The following is a 25,036-nucleotide window of genomic DNA, read 5'->3' as shown; positions in this document are numbered from 1 at the left end:
CTATTCCCTTATCCAAGTTTATTTAAAGTGTTTTAGTCGGAAGTCGATAATTTGTGCAATATGGCGTACGCCAATTATTCAAATAATCGAGAGATGGCGAGGCGAACGCCTCCCATCTTTTATCGTCCGAGGTTTCAATTGTAAAAGATATGTTTAGGATGTTTGTATGTGATTTGCGAAAATAGTTTGAATTTATTCGATTGTGTTTTAATTTGATGACGAAGATTCGAGCAATGTGGCGTACGCCAATTATTCGAATAATCGAAAGATAGTGAGGCGTACGCCCCCTATCCTTTTTTCATCTGGAATTTAGGATTAAAAGGATTTAGAATTTATATAGAAAATGTGATTTGAAATTGTATGATTATTAGGGTTTTATTTGAATGACGAAAATCCGAGCAATATGGCGTACGCCAATTATTCGAATAATCGAGAGATAATGAAGCGGATGCTCACTATTCTCCTTTTCATTCAAAGATTAATAGAGCTTTTAGAATTAATAATTAATTGGGGGAGTGATTTTAATTTTATGGAGTTTTAGGATTTTAAATGAATGACGAAAATCCGAGCAATATGGCGTACGCCAATTATTCGAATAGTCGAGAGATAGTGAAGCGGAAGCTTACTATTCTCCTTTTCATCCCAAGGTTTATGTTTGAAAAAGAAAATCCTTTTGAAGTTGAATGGTTTAAAAAATGATTTGAATTTGTGGTTTAAGATTTAATCGGGTGACAAGAACTCGCGCAATATGGCGTACGCCAATTATTCAAGTGCTTGAGAAATAGTGAAGCGTACGCTTCCTATCTCCTTTTCATCCCAAGTTTATGTTTAAAAGAAAAATTCTTTTGAAATTGAATGATTTGAAAAGTGGTTTGAACTTGTGTTTTATTTAGTGAAATGGATTTTATTTAGTGTATTGTTCATCTACTCGATTAATCAATAATCGAATAGGTCTCATTGTAAGGAAGCCCAAGAGTAAGCTATGTGAGGTTGATGGCGATGCGAAGAGCAATCGACTTACAAGGGTGTTTGAAAGTGGGCTCGATATTTAAATCGAGAATTGTATGATTGTGCTTTTTGAAATTGGTTTTGATGGATAATGAATTGAAATGAAATTGAATTAAAAAGGATTATGAAATGGTGGTGGAAAAGAAAAACCTTTGATTATTATCAAAATTTACTTAATTTGATTAATCGAAATAATTAAAACTAATTATCAAAATTATTTAATTATCTCAAATAATTAAGTTAATTAAGATTAATTAATTAAAAAAAAACAATTAATCAAAAATTCAACTAATAATATTTTTTATGAAAAAACAAATTAGTAACAACTTTGACTTAAAAATTGAATCGGTGACAAATTGTACTTAGGAAAGATTGAAACTCGGTGAAAATATGCATTTGGTATATTGAACTTTAGGTGATGTGGCAACATGAAATCGTTGAACCCAAGAGTTTAATCCAATTCACAATGTAATGAAGTATGATAAAAGCATTCAATTCATTTACAGTATTGCTCTCAACATATTCCATATTTTATCAAAGGGTAATGTACACAAACAATTAGTAATTTGAAAAGCTAACAGGGTTATTTGTGTTTTCTAGTGATCGCGATTAGCCATAGGAATTACATACATTTCAAAACCTATCATGCTCTTCAAGCCATTACTACATTACAGGCCAAAACCAAACAAAGCATGATCAAAATATTATGTAACCTGTAACAGTTTCTATAGTACTAGGTAACCTGTAACCGTTTTCATGGCAGTCAAGAAAAACATTCATATGGTACGTTCGGTTTAAGGTAGAAATAAAATGCGTGATCTAAATTGCAACGTACACTACAAGCCAAAACCAAACAAAGCATGATTAAAGACTAACAGTAGACGCACGTAAATATTTCCAAATGCCGAACACCGCAAGGTTCATATACCAAATGAAGATCGCAATGTAACAGAGAAAGAAAACAATCAACAAAATCGTAACAGAGAAGGAAGCAATCAACAAAATCGTAACAGAGAAGGAAGCAATCAACAAAATCGTAACAAAGAAGGAAGCAATCAACAACCCAGCCTGATATAAACAAAACCATATGAACTTATACACTAAAACAAACATCAACAATAAGAAAGTGGCCATTGCAATGTCGCTGTATTTTTAATGCTCATGACAAGTTTGACATTATGCTTGTTTGGGTATACCTGTGTACAGAAAATCACAAGTGCAGCACCAATACGGCGTAACCGACTTGTCGCTCCCGTCCTGAACCTTGATTTGAACTTGGCAGTAACTTGCCTCGTCTGCTAGTGTCGAGAACTTTTATGAGTTTAGGATGCCCTTTTCGAACCGAAGTTGTCGACAACTGTAAACAGCTTGCAACTCAACAGATGATGGATCTTTCGCTGGGTTTAATGGCGAAATGAGGGTTTCATCGGTCGGAAATGGGTTTGCTTTGAAGTGTTGGGTTAGCGATGGGGTTTCACCGGTGGTTGATGGCGGTGAAAAAAAAAGGGTTAGCGGCAACGGCGGTGGTGAATGGTGATGGGTCGGAAGGAGACGATGGAGACGAGGGTTCTTCGTGAGGGGTTAACGGCGGAATTTCGATGGTGGTGAGGGTTGTATGAAGGTGAGGATGGAAAGTGGCGATAGCGGCGGAGGAGATGATGGCGAGGGTAAGGCGTTTTTGACGGCGGAGCTGGGTTGCGAAGGGTGAGCGATGAAGGGTTTGTGTGGGTTTGTCGGTGAGAGCGCGATTTGAAGGTAGATGGAGAGAGTTTGTCGGCGAGAGCGACGGCGGTTTTGACGGTGTTTCGAAGGTGGTTTAAGGGTTTTTTGAGCGGAGGCGATGAAGATTGAAGGTTGGGATTTTGAAGGTTTACGGTGTTGTGGGGTTGTGCGGATGTTTCCGGCGTGGAAAAGGCGAAGGGTTCTCTTGAGGGTTTTTAGTGTAGCGAGAGAAAGAGGGTTTTGTGAGCTGAGAGTTGAGTGGTGAGGGCGATGGAAAAGAAGAAGGCCTTCTGCTTCTCTTTTCCTTTTTTTAATTTTCTCTTTTTTTTCTAGCCAGACTATGAACAGTAGAGAGAGGCCTTTTAATGAAGAAAGTGTGAGTGTCCAATATTGAGTGGGAAGGAGTGGTATTTGAGAGATTCTGAGAGATTTTTTGTGAGAGAATGTGAGGTGCGTGTGAAGTTGTTGTTAGTGGAGAGTGAGTGGAGAGAGACGTTGCAGACCGTTGGGAGTGGAGAGTTTGTGAGATTTTTTCAGATTTTGAGAGGGAGTGTCACGTGAGTGTGAAGAGAGAGATATGAGATTTTTTGTCTTTTATGTAAAGAGGGAATCCAATGCACCATTTGATATACTTATTATAAAAATTTTTAATTGTTATAAAAATTATAAAGACAAATCATAATTAATATTTAATTTACACACATTTTAATTGTTTTAATTGAATAACCAAGCCAAAAATTATTAAAATAAAATTGACCAATTAAAAAAGAAATTGAATGCAAATTTTGTTCGAAAAAGAAATCGAACTGGTCACACTAAAATTGTCAAGACAAAATATACTTATTAAAAATACAGTCTTTCTTCAAATTTTAACGATTCAACCGATTTTTCTGTATTCTCAAATAAATTCATTCTGGCTGACGTTTTAGGTGTTATTTATGATGCAATGTATGTCATGCTATGCATGTAACGCAAAAAATAAAAATGAAATCAATCCTATGAAAATTTAAATATGCCCGGACAAAATTGGGGTATGACAACTCTTTTTGAATTTTTCTGAGCTTGTCAGGTCATGTATGAACCTGCTGTTCAGCCTTTATTCCATTATTACCAGGTCATGTCTGAACTTGTTTTGAAGAATCTTTTTCTTTGATTATTCCAGTGTTGTCAGGTCATGTATGAACCTGTTGTTGAACCTTTTGTTCCAATGTTGTCAAGTCATGTATGAACTTGTTGTGGAAATTTTCTCAAAATGTTCAAGTTTGTCATCAGGTCATGTATGAACCCGTTGATATACTCTTTTTGAATTTTTCTGAGTTTTGTTAGGTCATGTCTGAACCTGCTGTAAGAAATTCTTGGTATTCCCCAGCATTGTCAGGTCATGTATGAACCTGTTGTTGAGCCTTTATTCTAGTATTACCAGGTCATGTATGAACCTGTTGCTAAACCTTTTGTTCCAATGTTGTCAAGTCATGTTTGAACTTGTTGTGGAAATTTTCTCAAAATATTCGGGTCTAGTAAGTCATGTGTGAATTTACTGTCCAAACCTCTTGTATTCTAAGTGTCGTTCATCGAATTTCACTTTGAGTACTCTCAAGTGTGTGTCTGACTCTCCAACAGGATTGTTTTCCCCAGCGAGTTGGTTTTTACCATTTGTCTGTCTCCCTATGGACCATCAACATTACCCACAGATCGGTCTGTCCAGTAGCATGTCCTGTTAAGGATTCACTGTGTCCCTAACAGAAAAATTCAAAAAATAAAGAATCATGCATCCATGCATATCATATCATAACATTTTCATTTTTCAGGTTCAAAATCTGGGGCTCCATGGTATTTAACCATCCCCCACTGCGATCCGATGAAAAAGTGCTATTTCATTTTCCTCTGGTGGAGGATGATTAAATAGGGGCAATTGTCATACCCCGATTTTGGCCTTGAAATTTTTTCCCATCGATCAGTCATTTGCATTTCTCCTCATGACCATTTCACGTTTAAACTCTTCACTTCATATTGAAAGATCTTTTATTCATTCATGTTACAATCATTTCATTCATGCATGATTAAAATAAATTCAACATGTTCCTCTACACACATTCATATCCTCCATTTCATGTTCATATTTACTATTTCATATTTTTTTTACGTTTTACATTCATATTTTCTTCATTCACATTGAAAAAATTCCATTCATATTCAAGAATTTCCACATACTCATTCATAGTTCGATCACTTCGTTCATTCATTCAATCATAATCATCCATGTACATGGCATATGAATAACTTATAATAAAAAAAAAACATTTCATCACACACTCAGGCGTGGTCATGGATCTGCTCAAGTCTTGGTGGTTCATACTAATTTCATTGCAGTTGGAATGACAAAAGGGCTCATTGTTTTAGTTGCCTAGTAAATATTCCATTCATCACGCGGATAATACAGACGGAAAGATGTTGATGCTTGGTATATAAGGAGATCGATCACACGGTCTAGTGACGTCCATGTTTTTCAATCAACAAGGAGATCTTCTTTTAGCCAGTTATGGTGATGGTCATGTTAGACTTTGGGATACATAGAAAGGAGTTATATTTTCCACCCATTAAACTACTCTGGTGGTACGGCTCAATCCTTCATTGGAAGTCTATGCTAGGCCACATGGAATCCGGGGGAGTTCTATGCCATATACTGCATGGAAGCACATGCCAGAAACATGTAGTTCTGCTGAAAATGTGTTGGCAGAAGTTGTTGAAAGAGTTTTGTTGCTTGCAATTGTTTGGGAGCGGAAAGGTCAGGTTGCAAGGTTTGTCAGAACAATATTAAAAGTATATGGAGAATGGTCTCTCGACGGTGCGACTATAGGGCTGGCATGGTCAGATGATCAGATGCTGGTAGTGCTCACTTCAATTGGACAGTTGAATTTATTTGCTGAAGATGGAACTGTGATTCATCAAACAAGTTTAACTGTGATTCATCAAACAAGTTTTGGTGTGATTCATTAAACATATTTTGGTGTGGATGGTATTGGAGGAGAAGAGCTACTTTCATATCATACTCGCTTCATCAACATATATGAAAATCCAAACTGGTTTATGATAACGATAGTATTCTAAACAGTAATTAACTGATCAATCAAAGAATTCGGAGCCGGCTTTTCTTGCCAAGAGATTAGTACAATGCAATGCAAACAAAGTGAAGTCATACAAAATGTTGGGTGCTGCTGGACATGCTTGGCATTATTTGTATTTGGAGGAGATTTTCCTGTTGTAGGGAAAGTGAAATTTGATATCGTTATTGTGTATCTGCTACTGCCGCTTGAATAACCTGCAAAAATTAAACCAAATCACATTGGTCACTATCAAAACCACACATCAACACTTTCATTCACATTTCTATCTAACAACACTTACTGCCTTGTCTTGTGTTGTGTTGCGTCCCTCCCAAACCCACCAAAAACAACCTGAACTAGTTCTGCATACCACCAGCTCAACTCTCGGGACCTTTATAGATTAATAAAGGATTCTGGAAGTGGAAATTTATCTGTTCACTACCTTACTGAAAAAGAAGTACTTCTGAAGGTTGATATGGGCAAGCTTGCACGATCTCTTCTATTGCACCTTACTACAATACTAATTTTTTCTAGAAGAGATGAAGACGTGTTCTAGTACGTGTTATGTGGTGTTCGCCTGTTGCATTCATTATGTGATTTAGCCCCTCAACATTCTAAATTTGATCAAATTTTTCTACATGATGTGAAAGTGGTGGAACAACTGGTTGATTTGGTTTTATACATCCTTACTATTCTTAGCACCTACAGACAGGAAGATCATGCTTTTAGGCTTACATACCTTTCGCATTCCGCTCTTCTAGCATGCAGTTTACATCTAATAACAGGGTTCATATGAACACCGTTTCAAGATATTGCCAATGTTTTGCTTGCACACCCGAAGGTTGACTTATTTATGGATGCAGCTTTGGGATCAGTTCGCGTGGTTGTTAGGTGTCTTGAGATTACATTGATAGCTTGCTACAAAGATTTTTCCATGGAATAAAATCTTTCATCTGAACCAGTAGTATATTTTCTTTGCCAGCAATGTGAGGCTTCTCTGCAATTTATTCAGTCATTGTGCCAGCAAAAATTGTTTAGGGAGCGCCTGCTCAATAATAAGGAACTATGTGGCAAGGGAAGAATTCTTTTCCTCGTTCAATCTATCTTGAAGTTAAACATTCAATCATCTTTTTCAAACTAGGATCGTGGAAGGAATTTCAAGGCTGAAAGCCAAAATACTATCCATTCTGTTGAGTTTATGTGAAGCAGAAATCATAGCCACCTCTTCACAAAGTTTAGATTTGGCTAAATCTGTTGCCTGGGAGGTATTGGACTTGTTGAGGACTGCTTTTGGAAGAAATCCTGGGCATCTCACCACCCCTGAAACACAATAGGATCAGCTCAGACAGTTGAAGAGGTTTAATGTTGGTGAAGACTATCCTGTCTTTGATGGCCTTTACTCTTTGTGTCAGACTTATGTCGGTGGTTCTTTTGGCGGGACTCTCAACTCCTTGCTACCGGAGCAGATGATAATAAAGTGAAGGTTTGGACTGTTTCCTCGGGCTTTTGCTTTGTTACGTTTTCTGAGCACACTAATACTATTACAACTCTGCCTTCTATGGCAAATAACAATAGCCTGCTCAGTGCATCTCTCGATGGGACTATTCGTGCATGAGATTTAATACGTTATCAGAATTTTAGGACATTCTGGTAAACTATCACCAGCCATTGGTGATCTTAAGCACTTGACAGGACTTTACTTGCATTACAACTCTTTGTATGGTGGTATACCTAGAGAAATTGCTAACTTGACCGAGCTTAGTGATTTGTACTTGAATGTCAATCATTTGTCTAGTGAAATCCCATCTGAGTTTGGCAAAATGGAGAGTCTACAAGTTTTGCTGCTTTTTTATAACCAGTTAACAGGAAGGATACCAACTCAGCTCGGAGATTTGAAAAAGCTTAGTGTTCTTTCTCTACAGTCGAACAAATTAGCCGGAGCTATCCCTGCTAGTTTAGGTGACTTAGGAATGTTGATGAGGCTAGATTTGAGCTCTAATAATCTTTTTGGTTCAATTCCAACAAGACTTGCTAATGCTCCTTTTCTTCAAGTTCTTGATGTTCACAACAATAACCTTTCTGGAAATGTACCTCCTGCTCTGAAGAGGCTAGATGACAAATTTGTGTATGAATACAATTTGGGACTATGTGGAGATGGTTTTTCATCCTTGGAAGCTTGCAATGCTTCAGATTATTCCAATCAGAACAGGCCTGAACCTTATGGAGCAGGAGTTGGTGTTACGCCAAAAGAAATCCCCGAAACTGCAAGTTGCCTTGCAATACAACTGGGTGCCAAAACTCGTCGAAATCCAAAAAGACAGTGTCTATTACCGTCGACGGAAGCAAAAGCTTGGTAGTGCCTTTGATATCACTGAAAGTCGTCTAAGTACCGATCAAACTAGAAGTTTTGTCGCTATCTCTTCTGCCTTGGGAAAATTCAGACTATTCGGTTGGATTATACCGATGCAAAGGAGTCTCAGAGTTCAAGCCGACGCCATCAGAAAATCGTGATTGCTTTAAAACTTCATACAATGTCAAACACACATTATTGGTGAAATTCAATTCCGACACAATTGACAAGACAAATATTCTTGAAGAAACACTCACGCCTCATGTCGATTCTTTCGGCGGTACAGTAGAAAAAGTAGAATTGAGTGGTAACCACATCACACCATGCATCCAGCAACGGTGCACTTCTTCAAGTACTCACAGGAAGCTTATTTTTTGAGAAATTACCCAAGGAATGTGATGAAAAGATATGTATCTCTTATGAAAGGCAAATGCTGTAATCGCTTACAACAACAGACCAACGACTGAGGCGGTTCCTTACTTTGAGCAGTTGGGTCCTGCAGTCAGCCAGATGATGCCGATTGTGGAAGCAAATCCTATTCTGTCATTAGCAAGAAGTGCACAAGGAGATGCATGGAAGATGATGCTGGATACTGTCGGGTCAGTTCTGCAAGAAAGTGAGCAGGAAGTTCTGAATTCTTTAACTAAATTTGTTGATCAGCTGCCTTTAGTATTTAATGAGGTTACACAAGGAGTCTCTCCTGCAGGTTGCTCGTAAAGCACCAGTTGCAGCACAGGGTTTTCGAATTCAGTGTAACAAAGGCCACTCTTATTTATATTTTGCTCGATATGATTAAGCCGGAAACTGAAGTTTCTGTAAACAGAGCAATGACATTAAATTCCTAGAGGCTTTATGGTTGTCATTCGAACACAGTATCTGGCCGATCTTAATTGTTGGCAGGACTGTCCCGATAAAACAAGGTCACAAATTAAGAATTGTATGGCCAGACAGGTTCTTCGAAAGCAAGAAGAGAAGAGGCCTCGACTTCTGTACAGACCAATACCTTTTGGTAAGCCGTGGAGACTTCCTGGAGTTGACATAACAGATTACTTTAATTTTGGTTTTGATGAAAACACCTGGAAGTAGTACCGTTTGTCTATGATATCCGCACAGGAGAAATTTGATCAACCTGTATCAGAGAGCTTACAATCTCGTTCCTCAAAATGTGAGGTGCCAAAGGGCAGGGCAATACAGGTTGAGGACAGTGTGTTTGAGCGCCAACCGTCCATTCAGGTGAGGCGTCGACATGATATAAATTCTGATGTTCTTTTACAGATCAAGGTGCAGGGATCCCCTAGCAACGATTCTGGTTCGGTCAAAAGCAACATACACGGGTTATCTGGAGTGGGGGGATTAATTTCAGGAAAAAATAGAAATAAAAGCAATTCTTCCAGTGGAAGCGATGTTCTATCTGATGAGCGGCTAGCAAATGCTAAAAAATCAGAAGAGTCGTCTAGTCAAGAAAGAAATGAGATGATTCCTGATGTGGTTAAAGTATAACATCCAGATGAAGAGGACCGAGATTCCGAAGATGGTGAATTGCTGGAGGAAGAAATAAAAACGGAGAGAGTTGGCATTGACACATGTAGTGCAGATCCATGCTGGAGCGAACCAGAATTATCACTTGGTGATCAAGAACTTAGTCTGACTTCGTATTCTGACAGTGATTCTGAGGGAACCGAAGATAGTCTACATGTTTATAATGAACAAAATCACAGCCCTTTAAGAAGTCATCTGGTGAATTCTGATACCAGCTTAAAGGAGTCTTTGTCACTTTATGATAAAACCTCAAAGAACATCAGTGTCAACAGAAAACCAATAGATATATCTTATTATTCAAGAAATAGAGGGCAGTGACCTTCATCTAAAGAGATATCCACTAGTATCCATGTTCTCTGTGCAGATACTTACAGTGCCAACTCTTACCCCACGTCCTGTGAAGGAAATCAACCTACTGAACATGCTGTTTGGAAAATATTTTCATTTCTTGTGCTGAAATCCATGCTGGAATGTGGCAACTACAGTTGATGCTGCAGAAACAAGTGCCATTAAGATTGCGTGCTCAATAACAATCTCAAACATCAAATGCTTTGTTGGTAACGAACCAAAGTCAAGCTAACGGAGCTCCTCCGCATGTCGGCCAACTCAGTCTTGTGAAGATACCCATCACAAGCTCGTAATGCAGAGTACAATCCCAAGCGTTTTGCTGCTGTCATTATGAGAATCAGGGAACCGAAAACGACCTTAATCCACATCGAAGCTACTGCGACACAAACACACAAAAATCAGTCCAATTCCAAAAGAAGAAGGAGAAAGCAAATATTCAAGTGAGTTACAGTGGTGAATTGTTTTCTTACCAACAATGAAGTTTTGGAAATGAAGAGAATTGAGAAGGGGACCACAAGCTGAATATGGACAAAAACTTCCCAACCTCCGTACAGACACTTCCCACTACTCTGAGAAGACACAGCAACATAGCAGAGAGGAGATCAGTCATATATAATAGGTGGCCACTGTTCATGAGGGGAGGAGCCGAAAAACCCTAATTTTTGGAGATAGCCACCACTGTTCACCCACAAGGAAGGGAGAATTCTGAAAAACATAAAGCACAGTTACTGTTCACTAAGAGAAAGAGGAGCCGACGACAAGGAGAAAAGAAAGCCATAGTTTTTCTTGGTGGTGAAGAGCGGACAAGAAGATCAAAACCGGTTCAGGCGAAACGCTTACTCACATTCGTCGGTCGAGCTCGCCGCAACCGGTTAGCTTCCTTTCCGAGACTTATTTTTATGTTTCGATTATGCTTTACATCCTTCTGAGGGAACCATGGTTGTTGTTCCGATTTGAACTCCATGTTTGATTTAGCAATACCGCTGCCTGTTTGTTTGTGATGTTATGTTGCCGTTAAATCTTTGATGTTCAAAATGGAAAAAACAGAATTTATGTGCGTTAAAGATGAACTTGTTCTGCTACTGTTTTTTTGAACTTTGTATTTTATTTAAAAGGTTTGGTACGTTTTTTTATCTTATGTATTAGTGCTTGAGATCATACGACAAAGATGCTTGTCTGGCGGAGTTGGTAAAGGGATGCTTTGGCAAGCCTTTGGTCCCGGGTTTAATACCCTTGTGTTTCACTTTGGTTTTAGTTTTTTTCACTTTATTCAATTTCTAATCTTTGATTGATTTAGGATCTATTTTATTATTAATCATTTTGTTTTATTTTATTCTCACTTTTCAACTTTAGTTTTTATTCTTTCGCCGTTATTTTATTTTTATTTGTTAAACATCGATTTTAATTTATGGATTCAACAATTCCCATGTTGTTTATCCACGATTACTTTTATCGATACATTGATGGTATTTCGCCGCGTTTTGATTAATCACATATGACATTTTGATTGTTGTTAATATGAGCAAACCGGCTTTGAGCATATTATCTAGATTTCTTGTTTGCTTTTTTTCAATTTCCATCTGCCTTGCACGTCATTGCGTTATACGACTTTGATTTGCATCCTCGCATCCCGATTTTTATCCATGCACGTCCCGATGTTGTTTCTTTCAATTAAATTTTTGAGTGTTTTGTATATATAACTTGTTATGTTATTTATTCACATGGCTTACTCTTGGGCCTTCTTACAATGAGACAGTTTTCTTGCACTTACACTCATACATTGCATTATTTGTTGTTTGGGCCCGATTTAATTATTCCATTACTTCGAATCCCCATTTGACAAAATGTACCCCACTCCCCCGATGTGTAATAATTTTACTTCTTTTCATTTCTTTATTTGTTTGACTGTTTAGTTAGCTACTAACACAAGAACAAAATCAACCATTTCCAAAAAAATCAAAAAAATAATGACTCGATCCAATGTCGAGTATTTTCTCAATAAACAAATCAATCCATTTCTTCCCCCCATTCTATTCCATTTCTTTCAAAAAAAAACTTCATCAAATGCTTGATCCAACGTCAAGCCATTTTTTATAACCAAAAATCAAAAAAAATATTAATTCATATTTAAGACCTTTTCAATGGAGATGGAAATGGAACTTGGTGTATACCACGCACTCCTGAGACTAGGGTTCGAGATGGATGTCTCGCCTACCCTAGCTCTCGCCATCATCCAAATTTATATACTTTGTTTTCTCTCAAACACTCATTCAAATATTTCTCTTAAACGTCCATCAATGCTTGATCTAGTGTCAAGTCATTTTCACAACAAAAACTCAAAATACTTAATTCCTATCTAAACACCTTTCAATAAAGATGGAAATGGAACGTGGTGTATACCACGCACTCCTGAGATTAAGATTCGAGGCGGATGCCTCGCCTATCTTAGCTCTCGCCATCATTTAAAATTGTCAATGCGGTTTCTTCAAACCCTTTCTCAATCAAATTCAAAACACCTAATTCTTATTAAATACTCTTGCAAATAAGATGAAAATGGAATGTGGTGGATACCACGCACTCCTGAGACTAGGATTCGAGATGGATATCTCGCTCATCCAAGTTCTCGCCATCATTCAAAACACATCAAACCAATCAATTTCTTTTTCTCGCCGCCGTGCGACTGACTCTTAAACCTTTTCTCAAACGAAAGGTACCTTGTTTCAAAACAATGCAAGGCAATGTTTTTCCACCTGTTTTGGGTAGTCCAACAATGTTTTCGTCGATTTGACACAAAGTAGCTTTCGCTAAAATCGACCAACAAACAAACATTTTTCTACCCAGAACTACGTAAGCCTTGATTTCTCTGTTGAGATACGTAAGAGCAGGATTTGTAAATCTTGTCAGGCCCACTAATAAAAAAACTTAGGTTTAGTCCTTCGTCAAAAATCCAAAAAAATATTCTCCTTCTTGTATTCTTTCTTTCCCACCTAATAACTTGAAAAGCCTAACATTTCAAACTAACACTAACGCACACAACTAACCTAATGGTTCCCGTTGAGTACAACGGATGTGAGGGGTGCTAATACCTTCCCCTTGCGTAATCGACTCCCGAACCCTGATTTCGTTGCGGCGACCATAATCATTGTCATTTTTTTTCCTTAGGTTTTATTGATATTTCCCCTTTCCTTTTTAGGAATAAATAGAGTTCGGTGGCGACTTTGTTCAGTCCATCATTGCGAGCGTGCGATTGCGCTTCGCTTAGGTCGTGTCTCTCATTTTTCTCATGAGGTACGACAGTGGGGAATTGATATGATTGGCATGATTGAGCCCAAAGCTTTGAACGAACATCGTTTCATTCTGGTGGCTATTGACTACTTCACAAAATGGGTTGAAGTGGCGTCGTATGCAAATGTGACCAAGCAAGTTATTATAAGGTTTATTAAGAATCAGATCGTATGTCGTTACGGTGTGCCAAGTAAGATCAATACTGATAATGAATCTAACTTGAACAATAATATGGTGGAAGCTCTTTGCAAAGACTTCAATATTGCACATCATAATTCTTCTCCCTACAGGCCTAAGATGAATGGGGTTGTTAAAGTTGCAAACAAGAACATTAAGAAGATTATTCAGAAGATGGTTGTGACATACAAAGATTTGCATGAGATGCTCTCATTTTCTTTACATGGGTACCGTACATCCATCCACACTTCAATATGGGCAACCCCTTTCTCTCTTGTTTATGGGATGGAAGTTGTGATCCCCGTGGAGGTTAAGATTCCATCATTGTGTGTCTTGATGGAAGCCAAGTTGACAGAAGCTGAATGGTGTCAAACCAGATATGACCAGTTGAATTTGATTGAAGAGAAAAGATTGATTGTCATGTGTCATAGTCAGTTGTATCAGCAGAGAATGAAGAAAGGTTTTGATAAGAAGGTCAAGCCTCGTGTGTTCAAAGAAGGTGACCTAGTGCTCAAGAAGATCTTATCTTTTAAACCTGATGCTAGGTGAAAATGGACTACTAATTATGAAGACCCATTTGTTGTTAAGAGAGCCTTTTCAGGCGGTGCTTTGATTCTTACAACTACGGATGATGAAGAGTTCACGTGTCCTGTGAATGCCGATGCAGTCAAGAAATACTTCGCCTAAAAAAAAGAAAAGAACAACTCCCTAAGTTGAAAATCTGAAAGGGCGAGTTAGAAAAAATGAGCGTCTCGGTGGATTGAAAACCCGAAAGGACAATCCAGGAAAAAGTTAGAGACATAAAACCCAAAATTCATCCCGATAGATTGAGTACTCCACCTTGGGGCAATCTAGGCAAAAAAATAGGGGTTATGGCAAGTAATTGCATCCGGTTGTTCCTGATCTTTGAATCGGTTTTGAGCAGTCATTTGGTTCTGATTCATCATTCTCATCCGAAGACGAGTATAGTGGATTTCAAAGTCGGTAGGGAGAGTAATGATCATTATATTCAATGTAGCCATTTTCCATGTAAATTACCATTTCTGAAACTCTGTAAAGATCTGTCGAGTCTCGCCATTTGCGGACTACCATTCTATTAAATGAAGTTGAGCTTTTATCCAATTATTTCTATTCTTATTTAATTATATTAAATATTGAATTTTTATTATGATAATTTTGAAATAAATCAATGAATAATTATTTTTCTTAAAATAATAAAAACATGCACCTTAAGAATAATCGATTTTAGTAAGGAAGGTCAACAACAATCTAAGAACAGGAAGGTCTTGAAGTGTGAAGCATTGTCGTCTTCCCCAAGTAGTTGGTTTGGTAAATTTTTACTCTTCCCCAACAGTTCTTCGTTCGTTCCCAGCTTGGTTAAAAAATTGCTCCCCAAGCGACCTATTTTCGCTGGTTGAGCTGATGATTGGTCCCCTTCGCAATTCATCTTCCCCAGCTGAGGTGTTCATGTCCTGCATCCCCCATTTTATGACTTGATGATTGGACCCTGGATATCCCGGAACCTTTATTTGGTCTCCAGATTCCCATTTGCATTTGTTTGTTTTGCATAATCGTGACAGTTTCTCCCCTGTGTGAGTCATATCCGGTTATCTTTGCCTTGGAATTGGTTTATTTCACAATTTCCAAGAAGAATTTTATGATTATTAAGGAATGTGACAGTCTTTGGTTTGTTCCAGCAAGTCACAACATCCCCAGTAATTTGCTTGATTCCCCATGCAAAAGTTTATCTCTTGTATTCCCCGACAGAGTTTATCTTCTTATGGAAGTTCCCTCATTCCCGATAGTGTTTGGTTCTGAGCAATATTGATTCTTGTCCCCTACAAGGATGTCTCCCATTTGACATGGTATGGACTTAAAATTCCCCGCAACATTGACTTATTGGGATCCTCAGCAAATCCTTCTTTGTCCTTGGCATGTTTGGTTGATTCTCCTTCAACAATGCTCTCTTACCCCCGTGGAGTTTTCCATGATTGATTGGAAGCATGTTCTCCATGTCTTCCCCAGCCATAATTGATTTATTCAGAGCTAGATTATTTATTTTCGTCCCTAGAATTTTCTCTAGTTGGTGTTTCCATCTTGTTGAGATTAGCTGAGTGTTTTGTAGTGATGATTCAAATCTTTGTTATTTGTAACCTTTGTGTTGTTTTGTCGGTATAATCATAATCACATACATACATATTCATGCATAAAACACAACATCAGATATTTCATTATGCATTTTATCGCATTAATTTTTCTTTTGATCCCCTGCCTTGGTGATATTATTTCCTCATGCAGATTTGATGTGTTTGTCCTCCTTCAATTGTAGAATGTCATCCCCTTAAGCAGAAAGAGTTTATCCCTTCTCATTCCCCACCGAGTTATTTCCTCATGGATGATAATTATTTCAGTTTCCTCCTCAATTTGTTATTTGGATGGAATCACTCCCCTGAGTTATATCCTCATTGGGTTGAGTCTTTGATTGATCGTTTCTTTCTAGTTCTTAAATAGATAGATCTTTTGGTCTGCAAGATTCTATTACCAAGTAACTGGTAATATTCTTCTTGATGTTGAGTACATTAGCTTTACCCAATACCCGATAAAATCAAATCTACTTCCTTTGTTTCCCCCAGTGAATCCGTTTTCATGTTTCCCCGGTAAGTCTGTCCTTGATTTGTTCATCCTAATCGGTGACGGATATTCTTCCTTTTTGGTTTTCTAGCCATTAAAAAGGTAGTTGTAATCCATGCTTTTATTCCCAAAGATTCTATCCTTGATATGTTCACTTTAAGCGGGGACAAATTTTCTCCTCTTTGCAGTCTTCTACCTACTAATTGGTAGATATAAATCCTATTTTCCCCTCAGAGTTAATCCTTGATATGTTCATTTTAACCAGTTACACATTTTCTCTATTTTGTGGTCTTCTGAGTCTATCCTTAATATGTTCATCCTAACCGGTGACGGATATTCTCCATTTTTGGTATTCTACCCAATAACCAGTAGTTGTAATTCCTATTTTTCCCCAAGCGGTTTATCCTTGATATGTTCATCTTAACCGATGATAAATATTCTTCCTTTGAGTTTATCCTTGATATGTTCCCTTTAACCAGTGATGGATACTCTCTCTTCGGTCTTCTGCCCAGTGACAGGTAATTGTAAATCCTATTTTATCTTTTCTCCCCAGTAGGTTATTCTTACCAAGTGGTCGGTAATGAATACACCTTTTTTTCCTCAGCGGGTCATCCTTGATATGTTTACCCGAATCGGTAACGGATGTCCCTCAGTCCAAGTATATCATCTTCATACCCAGTAACCGGTAATAGATAATATATCTCTTTTACTCATGTGTTTAAGTTTTTTTCCCTAGTTGAGTTTGGGTTTGCATTTCTTTATGGGATCTAGTTTCATTTGTGTCGCAACGCGAAAAACAACCGGCGGAAAAAATACAGTTTACAGAGCCGCCACCGACGCTATTCATCCTATGACGGAAAGGAAGCGCATGACTAACCTAAGAAAGGGAAAGGAACGGTCTTACGACCAGAGATTACAAGGTACAGGAGTCGGTTACGCAAGGGGAAGGTATTAACACCCCTCACGTCCGCCGTAATCGACGGGATCCACGCTCAAAAGAATAGGAAAAGAATAGAATAAGGTTGCTAATAACTGCTCAAAGAAATTGCACAAACTGGAATAATAAAATAGGTGAAAGAAGATGGAGGAAGTGGACTCGGCAGGATGTCGCATCCTGGGCCTACGTAGTTTGTCAGAAACAAACATCAGAGTCAACGTAGTTCAGGGAAAAGGGAGACATGCTCGCTAGGATATCGCATCCGATGCCTACATATCTTCTCTATCCAGAGAAGAATCAGAGCACTCGTAGCTAAGCTAACGCACGCCGAAACAAAACAACAAAAAGAGACGCTGAGTCGTCAAAAGAAACACTCAACAGGAAACAGAATGCCAATACGTGGACTTACACCCGACTCCTGACAACAAACAAACAAAAGGAAACAGAATGCCAATACATGGACTTACATCCAACTCCAAACAAAAACAAACAAACAGGAAACAGAATGCCAATACATGGAATTATATCCGACTCCTAACAATAACAAACAAACAGGAAACAAAATGCCAATACATGGATTTATATCCGACTCCTAACAACAACAAACGCTAACCAGCGTACACCAAAGAAAAAGGTTCTCAGAACGAACCTCAACAAAGTAAACAGATGTCCAAAGATGAACCCCAAAGATGATAACCATCATCACAAACGAACCCCGAAATGAGTGACAACCGTCACAAATGAACCCCAAGTGAGTGACAACCGTCACAAATGAACCCCAAAGATGATAACCATCATCACAAATGAACCCCAAATGAGTGACAACCGTCACAAATGAACCCCAAGTGAGTGACAATCGTCACAAATGAACCCCAAAGATGATAACCATCATCACAAATTAACCCCAAATGAGTGACAACCGTCACAAATGAACCCCAAGTGAGTGACAACCGTCACAAATGAACCCCAAAGATGATAACCATCACAAATGAACCCCAAAGATGATAACCATCATCACAAATGAACCCCATGCGAGTGACAACCGTCACAAATGAACCCCCAAAGATGATAACCATCATCTCAAATGAACCCCAACAAAGTAACTAACTATCCAGCCAGTTACCACAAATGAACCCCAGTGAGTGACAACCGTCACAAATGATCCCCAAGTGAGTGACAACCGTCACAAATGAACCCCAAAGATGATAACCATCATCACAAATAAACCCCAAGCGAGTGACAACCGTCACAAATGAACCCCAAAGATGATAACCATCATCACAAATGAACCCCATGCGAGTGACAACCGTCACAAATGAACCCCAAGGATGATAACCATCATCACAAATGAACCCCAAGGATGAACCCCATAAGGTATAAACATACCACACACGCCCACGCTGGACAAACAAGTACTCACACCAAAGCCAACAAAGGAAAGGGTGAACACACACAAAAAACAAAAGGGTGCCCGGAGAGATTGTTCACAACCTCCTGCCTACGTATCTCATCTGGTATGAGAATCAGGGTGACGTAGTTCCCCTTAACAGGGGAAACAACAAACTAATAGGGAGAATCAGACTCGAGCCTAATAGTTGTCACACAAACAAAAAGAGACGCTGAGACGCCAAAGAAACAAAAAGGTTGTCCGGAGAGATATCGCTCGATCTCCTGCCTACGTATCTCATCTGGTATGAGAATCAGAGCGACGTAGTTCCCCTTAACAGGGGAAAGGAGACAACAAACTAATAGGGAGACTAAGACTCGAGCCTAATAGTTGTCATACAATCAAAAAGAGACGCTGAGACGTTAGAAGAAACAAAACGGTTGCCCAGAGAGATCTCGCTCGATCTCCTGCCTACGTATCTCATCTGGTATGAGAATCAGGGCGACGTAGTTCCCCTTAACAGGGGTACAACACTCTCCTAACCAGAGACCAGGGAAACAACAAACTAAAAGGGAGACTAAGACTCGAGCCTAATAGTTGTCATGCCATCAAATAATCCCTAAGTTGAGGTCCCTAACATGCATCCTACTCGCTCTGGAAGCGAGTCAATTCAGAGAAAAGCAAATAACCACACCAACACAAGTGAACAAGCATCACACACTATATCCATACAAGAGGCCCAAACAATGGGTAGGCTTTACTCAAGAGGGGTCATATCAACCTCGACAAACAAGCCAAACTGTACAAGGGTAGTTTGTAGCTCTTACCCACTAACATTGAGAGTTAGGGTGAAGCTGATCAAAGATGGAAATGAGGATGAGACCTCATGCTCTTAACCCTAGCCAGGGTGAGCTCATATCAAAGAAAGCGTCGGGATCCAGAAAGAGGGACCCTATTCCACTTGACAGACACTGGACAAAGATCTTGGGTTCATGTTCAAGAGCATCAGCACGTAGTGCGAGCATAATGAACGACTCACTGAATAACGGGGGATTGATTGCTAATCCCTTTTATCCGTCAATTGCCTCTTCACTTAGGAGGACTTATCAAGTAACACATGCCTCATCTTGGAGGTCTTTGGCACAAATGTAAACCAACACAAACAGAGCCTCTTAAGGAGGACTTCCAGCAAAATGCCTGCCAAAAAGGTGACAGGACTTCCAGACTACATGGAGTAAGAAGGTAACTACCTAAGTGGTGTATCAACCACAATCCAAAGCTCAAGCAAGAGCTTAAAGAAAGCAACTAATGTACCTGTACAAAAGCTAAACAGTTAGTATCTCAGACAACCAATCAGAAAACAAACAGTGAAACCATCCAACTGCACACAACTCAATGAGCAATGTTCAAGCAATCAAATGAAGCAATGAGCTCAACACATCAACTTAAATCCCTACAAAAACACAAAGAAGTCAGAACACAATCCAATTTGCATCTCAAAAGGTGAGCAACTCAACCACTAATGCTAAGTGTCCAAACCTGGAACACAAGTCAAGGTTAGTTCATGTACAAAACACTAGTACAAAGACTAGGTCCAAAACCAAACTAAATGATCAAAACAGAAGTCAATATTGTGCACAAAGCACATTTAAACATGTCATTAAATGTCCTTAAAAGGACCAACATCAATTCACAAAGCAAATGCATCAAATGAACAATGTAAAGCAAAGGCAAGCAAAGGTGCACAAAGTGGACATCCAAATTAGAAAATCCAAATCAAAACAGAAATGCATCCAAAGGCCTTGAACTTTTTTATGCAAGTTTTTCATGTCATGAATGATCAACATGCAAAATATCAAAACCAGAAGAGCTCAAATGATAGATGAATAAAAATGCACAAATGCAAGGTCAAAAATGTGACACAAATTGTCACATACATCCTCATGTGTCAAAAACAGTGATAGCATATGAGAAAAATTCCAAACCAATTACCACAAATCATATCATGAGTGAGGATTAAGCATACAAAAAATCAGATCAATTGGATCAAAGATGACCATTTCACAAAGCATTGAACACAACACATCAAAATGGCACAAGGTTCAATCAAAAATTCCAAAATAAAAATCCAGAAACAAACAATTCATGAAATTAAAGCTATAAAAAATTAGATATTAAAAAAAAGCTACGAAAAACAATTGGAGTCAATTTGGAGCATTTTACTATATTTTATGATTTTTTAAAGATGAGCAAATAAAATGAAATAATAAAAGAAAATAGGAGGGAAAGGCATTATTTGAATTTAAGCCAGAAATAATCTCAGCCATTGGATCAGGCGCGAAAAACAATCAAATGGACCAGATTCAAATAACAAAATGCATAGCGTCACTAAATACAATCAGCAGCCATGTCATTGGTCAAGGCACACGCAAGCATGGTCAACCAAATACGAGCCAATGGAACACACACATAAGCGCACAATCAGCAGCCACGGGGAATAAATGAAACGCATCGTTTCTTGAGATGATTCATCAGCACACATCATCAGTCTTCATACACATGTCACGGTCAAGCGAATCATGGCCAATAGAATAGACATGCAAGCAACGACATGGCAGCCACGCAGGACAAAAACCCTAGCAAACCAGACGGCGGCGACGGTCGTCTTCTCCGGCCGTCTCCGGCGGAGCTTCAACAATTTTTTTCAAGATTTTGGCAAATTATACATCATTCGAACCAGCATTCAACCAGGATTCCAAGTATCACAATCAATCATCCTAAATCATCATGAATCGCACGGATCGAGCAAAAACATTTTCATCACCAAAACTTTAAGTTCATCATACAAACTCATTTCTCAACCAAATTCAAAGCTAATCATATCAGCATGTTCAGCACAAAGAGATCTACACATTTATGGCAAGAAAATGGCAAAATGTGAGGATCGAATTTTCACCTACTTGAAATGCAGTTTGTTGAATTCGCGTGATCAAGTATCCACAAGCTCCAGATCTTCTCTACTTTCCTTGCCTTGAAGCTTTGAATAAGAAGCAACACTTGAAACAGCTTGAATCTTCCTCAATTTCAGAAATCTGTTGCCATGGTGAAGCACTCGATCTGCTTGAAAACCAGCTCAATTGTCCAATCCAAGGGACGAATCTTGCTCAGAATTACACAAGGATCATGAATATGCAAAGAGATTGAAGGTTTGTGTGAAGAAATTTGAAATTCAAAGTGAGAGAAAAATTGGAGGGAAATGGAAAATTCTAGATCTGAAATTCTGTTATCAGCAAATACAGTTAGGGTTTGCTATTTATATGAGGTGCTAATCATGCTGAAATCACAATTAAGCATTGGTTAAACATGATTAGGGAATTATGAAGTAATGTGCAAATTTGCAAATGAGCTTAGCATGGCCAATCCACATGCGAACAGTGCTCATGCAAGGCTGAAATTCACCTAAAATTAGCCAATGGTCATCATGGAAATGTCATCTTGCTTGTATCATAAGCAAATTTTGAATTATGCAATTTCCCTCCAAAATGAACACTTGTGGAATGATGATAATACAAGCTTCTCTCATGCATGGCAATGGTTCACTTGGAAATTATTGGTCATGAGGAGTATTTTGCAAAAAGAATGGACCAATTTGGAGTTTTGAATCAAAAGTTATGTCACTTTGAACTTCCATGCACACCTTGTGATCATTTGGCCATAACGTCTCAACCATTCATCATATGATTATGAAATAGGACTTTTTGGAAAGGGGAGAGAAAGACCTACAACTTTCGTGTTCACCAAAAATCCATTTGAAACTAATTTGATGTTGATAATTCAGATTGAATGTGGACCAGGAACTTGCCATTTTTGGAAACTTGAAATTACAGGTCATTTTCAGTTTTTGGAAACTTTCGCCATGACTTCAAAATCTTCAAGATAGATGTTTAGAATGATAAATGGACCTCTTTTGAAAATGATTGAGGTGTCTCAACTCATTTACCCACCTCATAGCCCTCAGTTGACTGCACAGTTGACTTTTTGGTCCTCAGATGACCTTGAAATGCCCTGATCAGCTTGAGCCTCTACCACATGGGGAAATTGCTCCAAAATGAAACCCTAGCTCATGTAAGACCCTTATGATAACCATGTGATCCTCATCCCAAGAAAATACCTCATCTCCTTGAGAAGCCCTGGTTGGAAGAATTGCATTGATTAGGGTTGACCAGAGGTCACAACCCTAATCCAAAGGAACTGGAGAATGAACTATGAAACCCTTTATGATGATAGAACCATGATGATGGTAATATATCCTTGCAAACAAGATGATGCTCAAGACCTTTGAAGGATCAGGAAACCCTAATTGAAGGGCAAACCCTCAGGTGGTTGATAATCAATTCATAGAAACCCTCAAGCTTGAATCATGTACCTTCTCCATCTTCTGAAAAGACTTTGGAGGATGACCTTCTTATTTCTCATGAGATGCAAAATGCAATGCCTAATGCCCTAAAATATGAAATGCAATGTATCAAACTAATCTCAAGAAGAGGAGGGCAAATTTTGAGGTGTGACAGCTGCCCCTATTCAATCCACTGTGAACCTATCGATATGAACAGCCTCGGCTTTCAGATGATCAGGGTGAAGAGTGGTTGAATACCAAGAACAGACGAACAATTTGCGCTCCGCTGGGAATTATTATTATTATTTTTTGCTTTTCTTGAACCCCTAAACTTCTCTGATTTTTTTTTTGCTTTTCTTGAACCCCAAAACAAATATTTTTTTTACGCGCGGATGATCCCTGGTCACCGCATCTGAACCCCGACAACTTCATGTCACTCTTGCTGCCAAACAATGAACCTCGTTCTCCATTTGAACCCCAGTCGCCTGACGATAGCTCTCGATCGTCATTGTGAACCCCATTCTCCAGAAAACACCCTCTGTCTCCTTTTCTCCATTTGGACCCCGTTCTCCTTTTGAACCCCGGGCTAATTTCGTTGGCAACGCCGGAAATAACACCAACCACCACTCTGACGACGACATATCAGAGGGTATACCTTCATAAAAGGAAGGTAACATGTGCGTTTCTTCCTCAGAAGACACCCATAACGACTTCTCTTGGCCTCAGCCAAAGTCTAAGGTGACACATGATCAGAAGACAATCTTCAACTCCAATTGAACCCCGTTCTCCAAAAAATGCCCAGCACTTCCTTTTCTCCATTTGAACCCCGATTTTCGCGCTGATCGTGTAACATTCTCCAATCTTCATTCCCATCTCCGCACGATGGAAATTTTCCCCCAATATCGCACTACTGGGGAATATCGTTGATCCAACGTCACGATGCTAAACTCCTCAGAGTAACATCTTTACCAACCAGCTAAACCAATTCTCAAACGGTAACCACGGCTCGAGACTAGTTTTATGCTTGCAATGCTGATGCGTGAATTTTTACAGCGTAATGCTCCATAACCATGGAAATGCTACGCAATGAATCATGCAATATGCTATGCTTTTCTAAATGATGAATGTATAAAAGGTATCCCCCTCAGGGGACAACACGAGCAACTCTGCTGAGGAACTCGATATCACTTCAATCTCCAACCCTGCTTGGGATAACGCCGCTGCTGGGGAAAGGACAACCCTTACTAGGGATGACCTCCACTAACGCGGTCCGCTTGGGGACTTCGCTGGGGAAAAAACTACCAACGCACACCTCCGCCGGGGAAACAACAATCTTCAGACCTGCTGGGGAAATAACAATCTCAACCCTGCTAGGGAGAAACAACAACCTTCAGGCCTGGCTGCCGAAGAAATACCGATCTCGAACCTGCTGGGGAGATACGGCATATTCGACACGGAACACCTGTCGACTCGTCGAACCCTGGCATTCGCCATCTAACCACTGTGTCAACTTTCCATTTTTACAGACTTTGAAGTGTCTTCTTGATTAACCCTCCAGGATCGTCGCAATTCTTTCGCCGTCTTTACACCATTCTTCAATTCCTCGTCCCTGATTAGACTCGAAGGATTCTCTTGTCAAAAACGTTTCACGTCACAACCTGCAAGTGAGTGAAAATAAACCAACAACACCTGCAAAAGAGACCGTTAGATAAAACGTGCCCCAGGCGTGCCAAAATTTCAACACCCAAGTCACTCAACATTCCAAATAAGATTTCAAGTTTTCAATCCTATAAACATGCATTGGAAGGGACCTTCATGTCTCAAAATGCAAAGATTCTTTGTCAAAATAAACTGATGTTTTTGCAATCAAAGCGGTAGTGAAAACAAAAACAAAATTATTTGACTGAATATGCATTTTATTGATTGAAAAAGGTGGCTCGTAACTGAGCAGTACACAGGAAGCAATCCTTGAAAAGAGGTAATTGCGCACAAAAGGAAAATCTATCCTAATGGCAATGTGAACCCGTGATCTCATCGAGTTCCAACCCGATTACAACCCATATGTCCTCAAGACTCTCCGCGCTTTTTTCCTTCTGAACAAGACGCTTCCGACCGATCTCTGCCGGGGATTATCCATGTGTCTTAACCAAAG

General features: G+C 39.0%; 1 long non-coding RNA gene across 1 annotated transcript; it reads right to left on the bottom strand.

The window, feature by feature from the left end:
- Positions 1 to 5,830: 5,830 nt before the first annotated feature.
- Positions 5,831 to 11,063, bottom strand: LOC127130440 (uncharacterized). The gene is made up of 3 exons (XR_007806473.1): positions 10,542 to 11,063; positions 6,136 to 10,447; positions 5,831 to 6,049 (listed from the first exon to the last, which is right to left on the bottom strand). It is a non-coding gene; the product is annotated as an uncharacterized LOC127130440 (long non-coding RNA).
- Positions 11,064 to 25,036: the final 13,973 nt, after the last annotated feature.

This window comes from Lathyrus oleraceus, chromosome 1 (genome assembly GCF_024323335.1).
Source record: "Lathyrus oleraceus cultivar Zhongwan6 chromosome 1, CAAS_Psat_ZW6_1.0, whole genome shotgun sequence".
Classification (NCBI taxonomy): domain Eukaryota; kingdom Viridiplantae; phylum Streptophyta; class Magnoliopsida; order Fabales; family Fabaceae; genus Lathyrus; species Lathyrus oleraceus.
The sequence above is the reverse complement of the archived record's forward strand: the minus strand, read 5'-3'. Positions and strand labels throughout refer to the sequence as shown.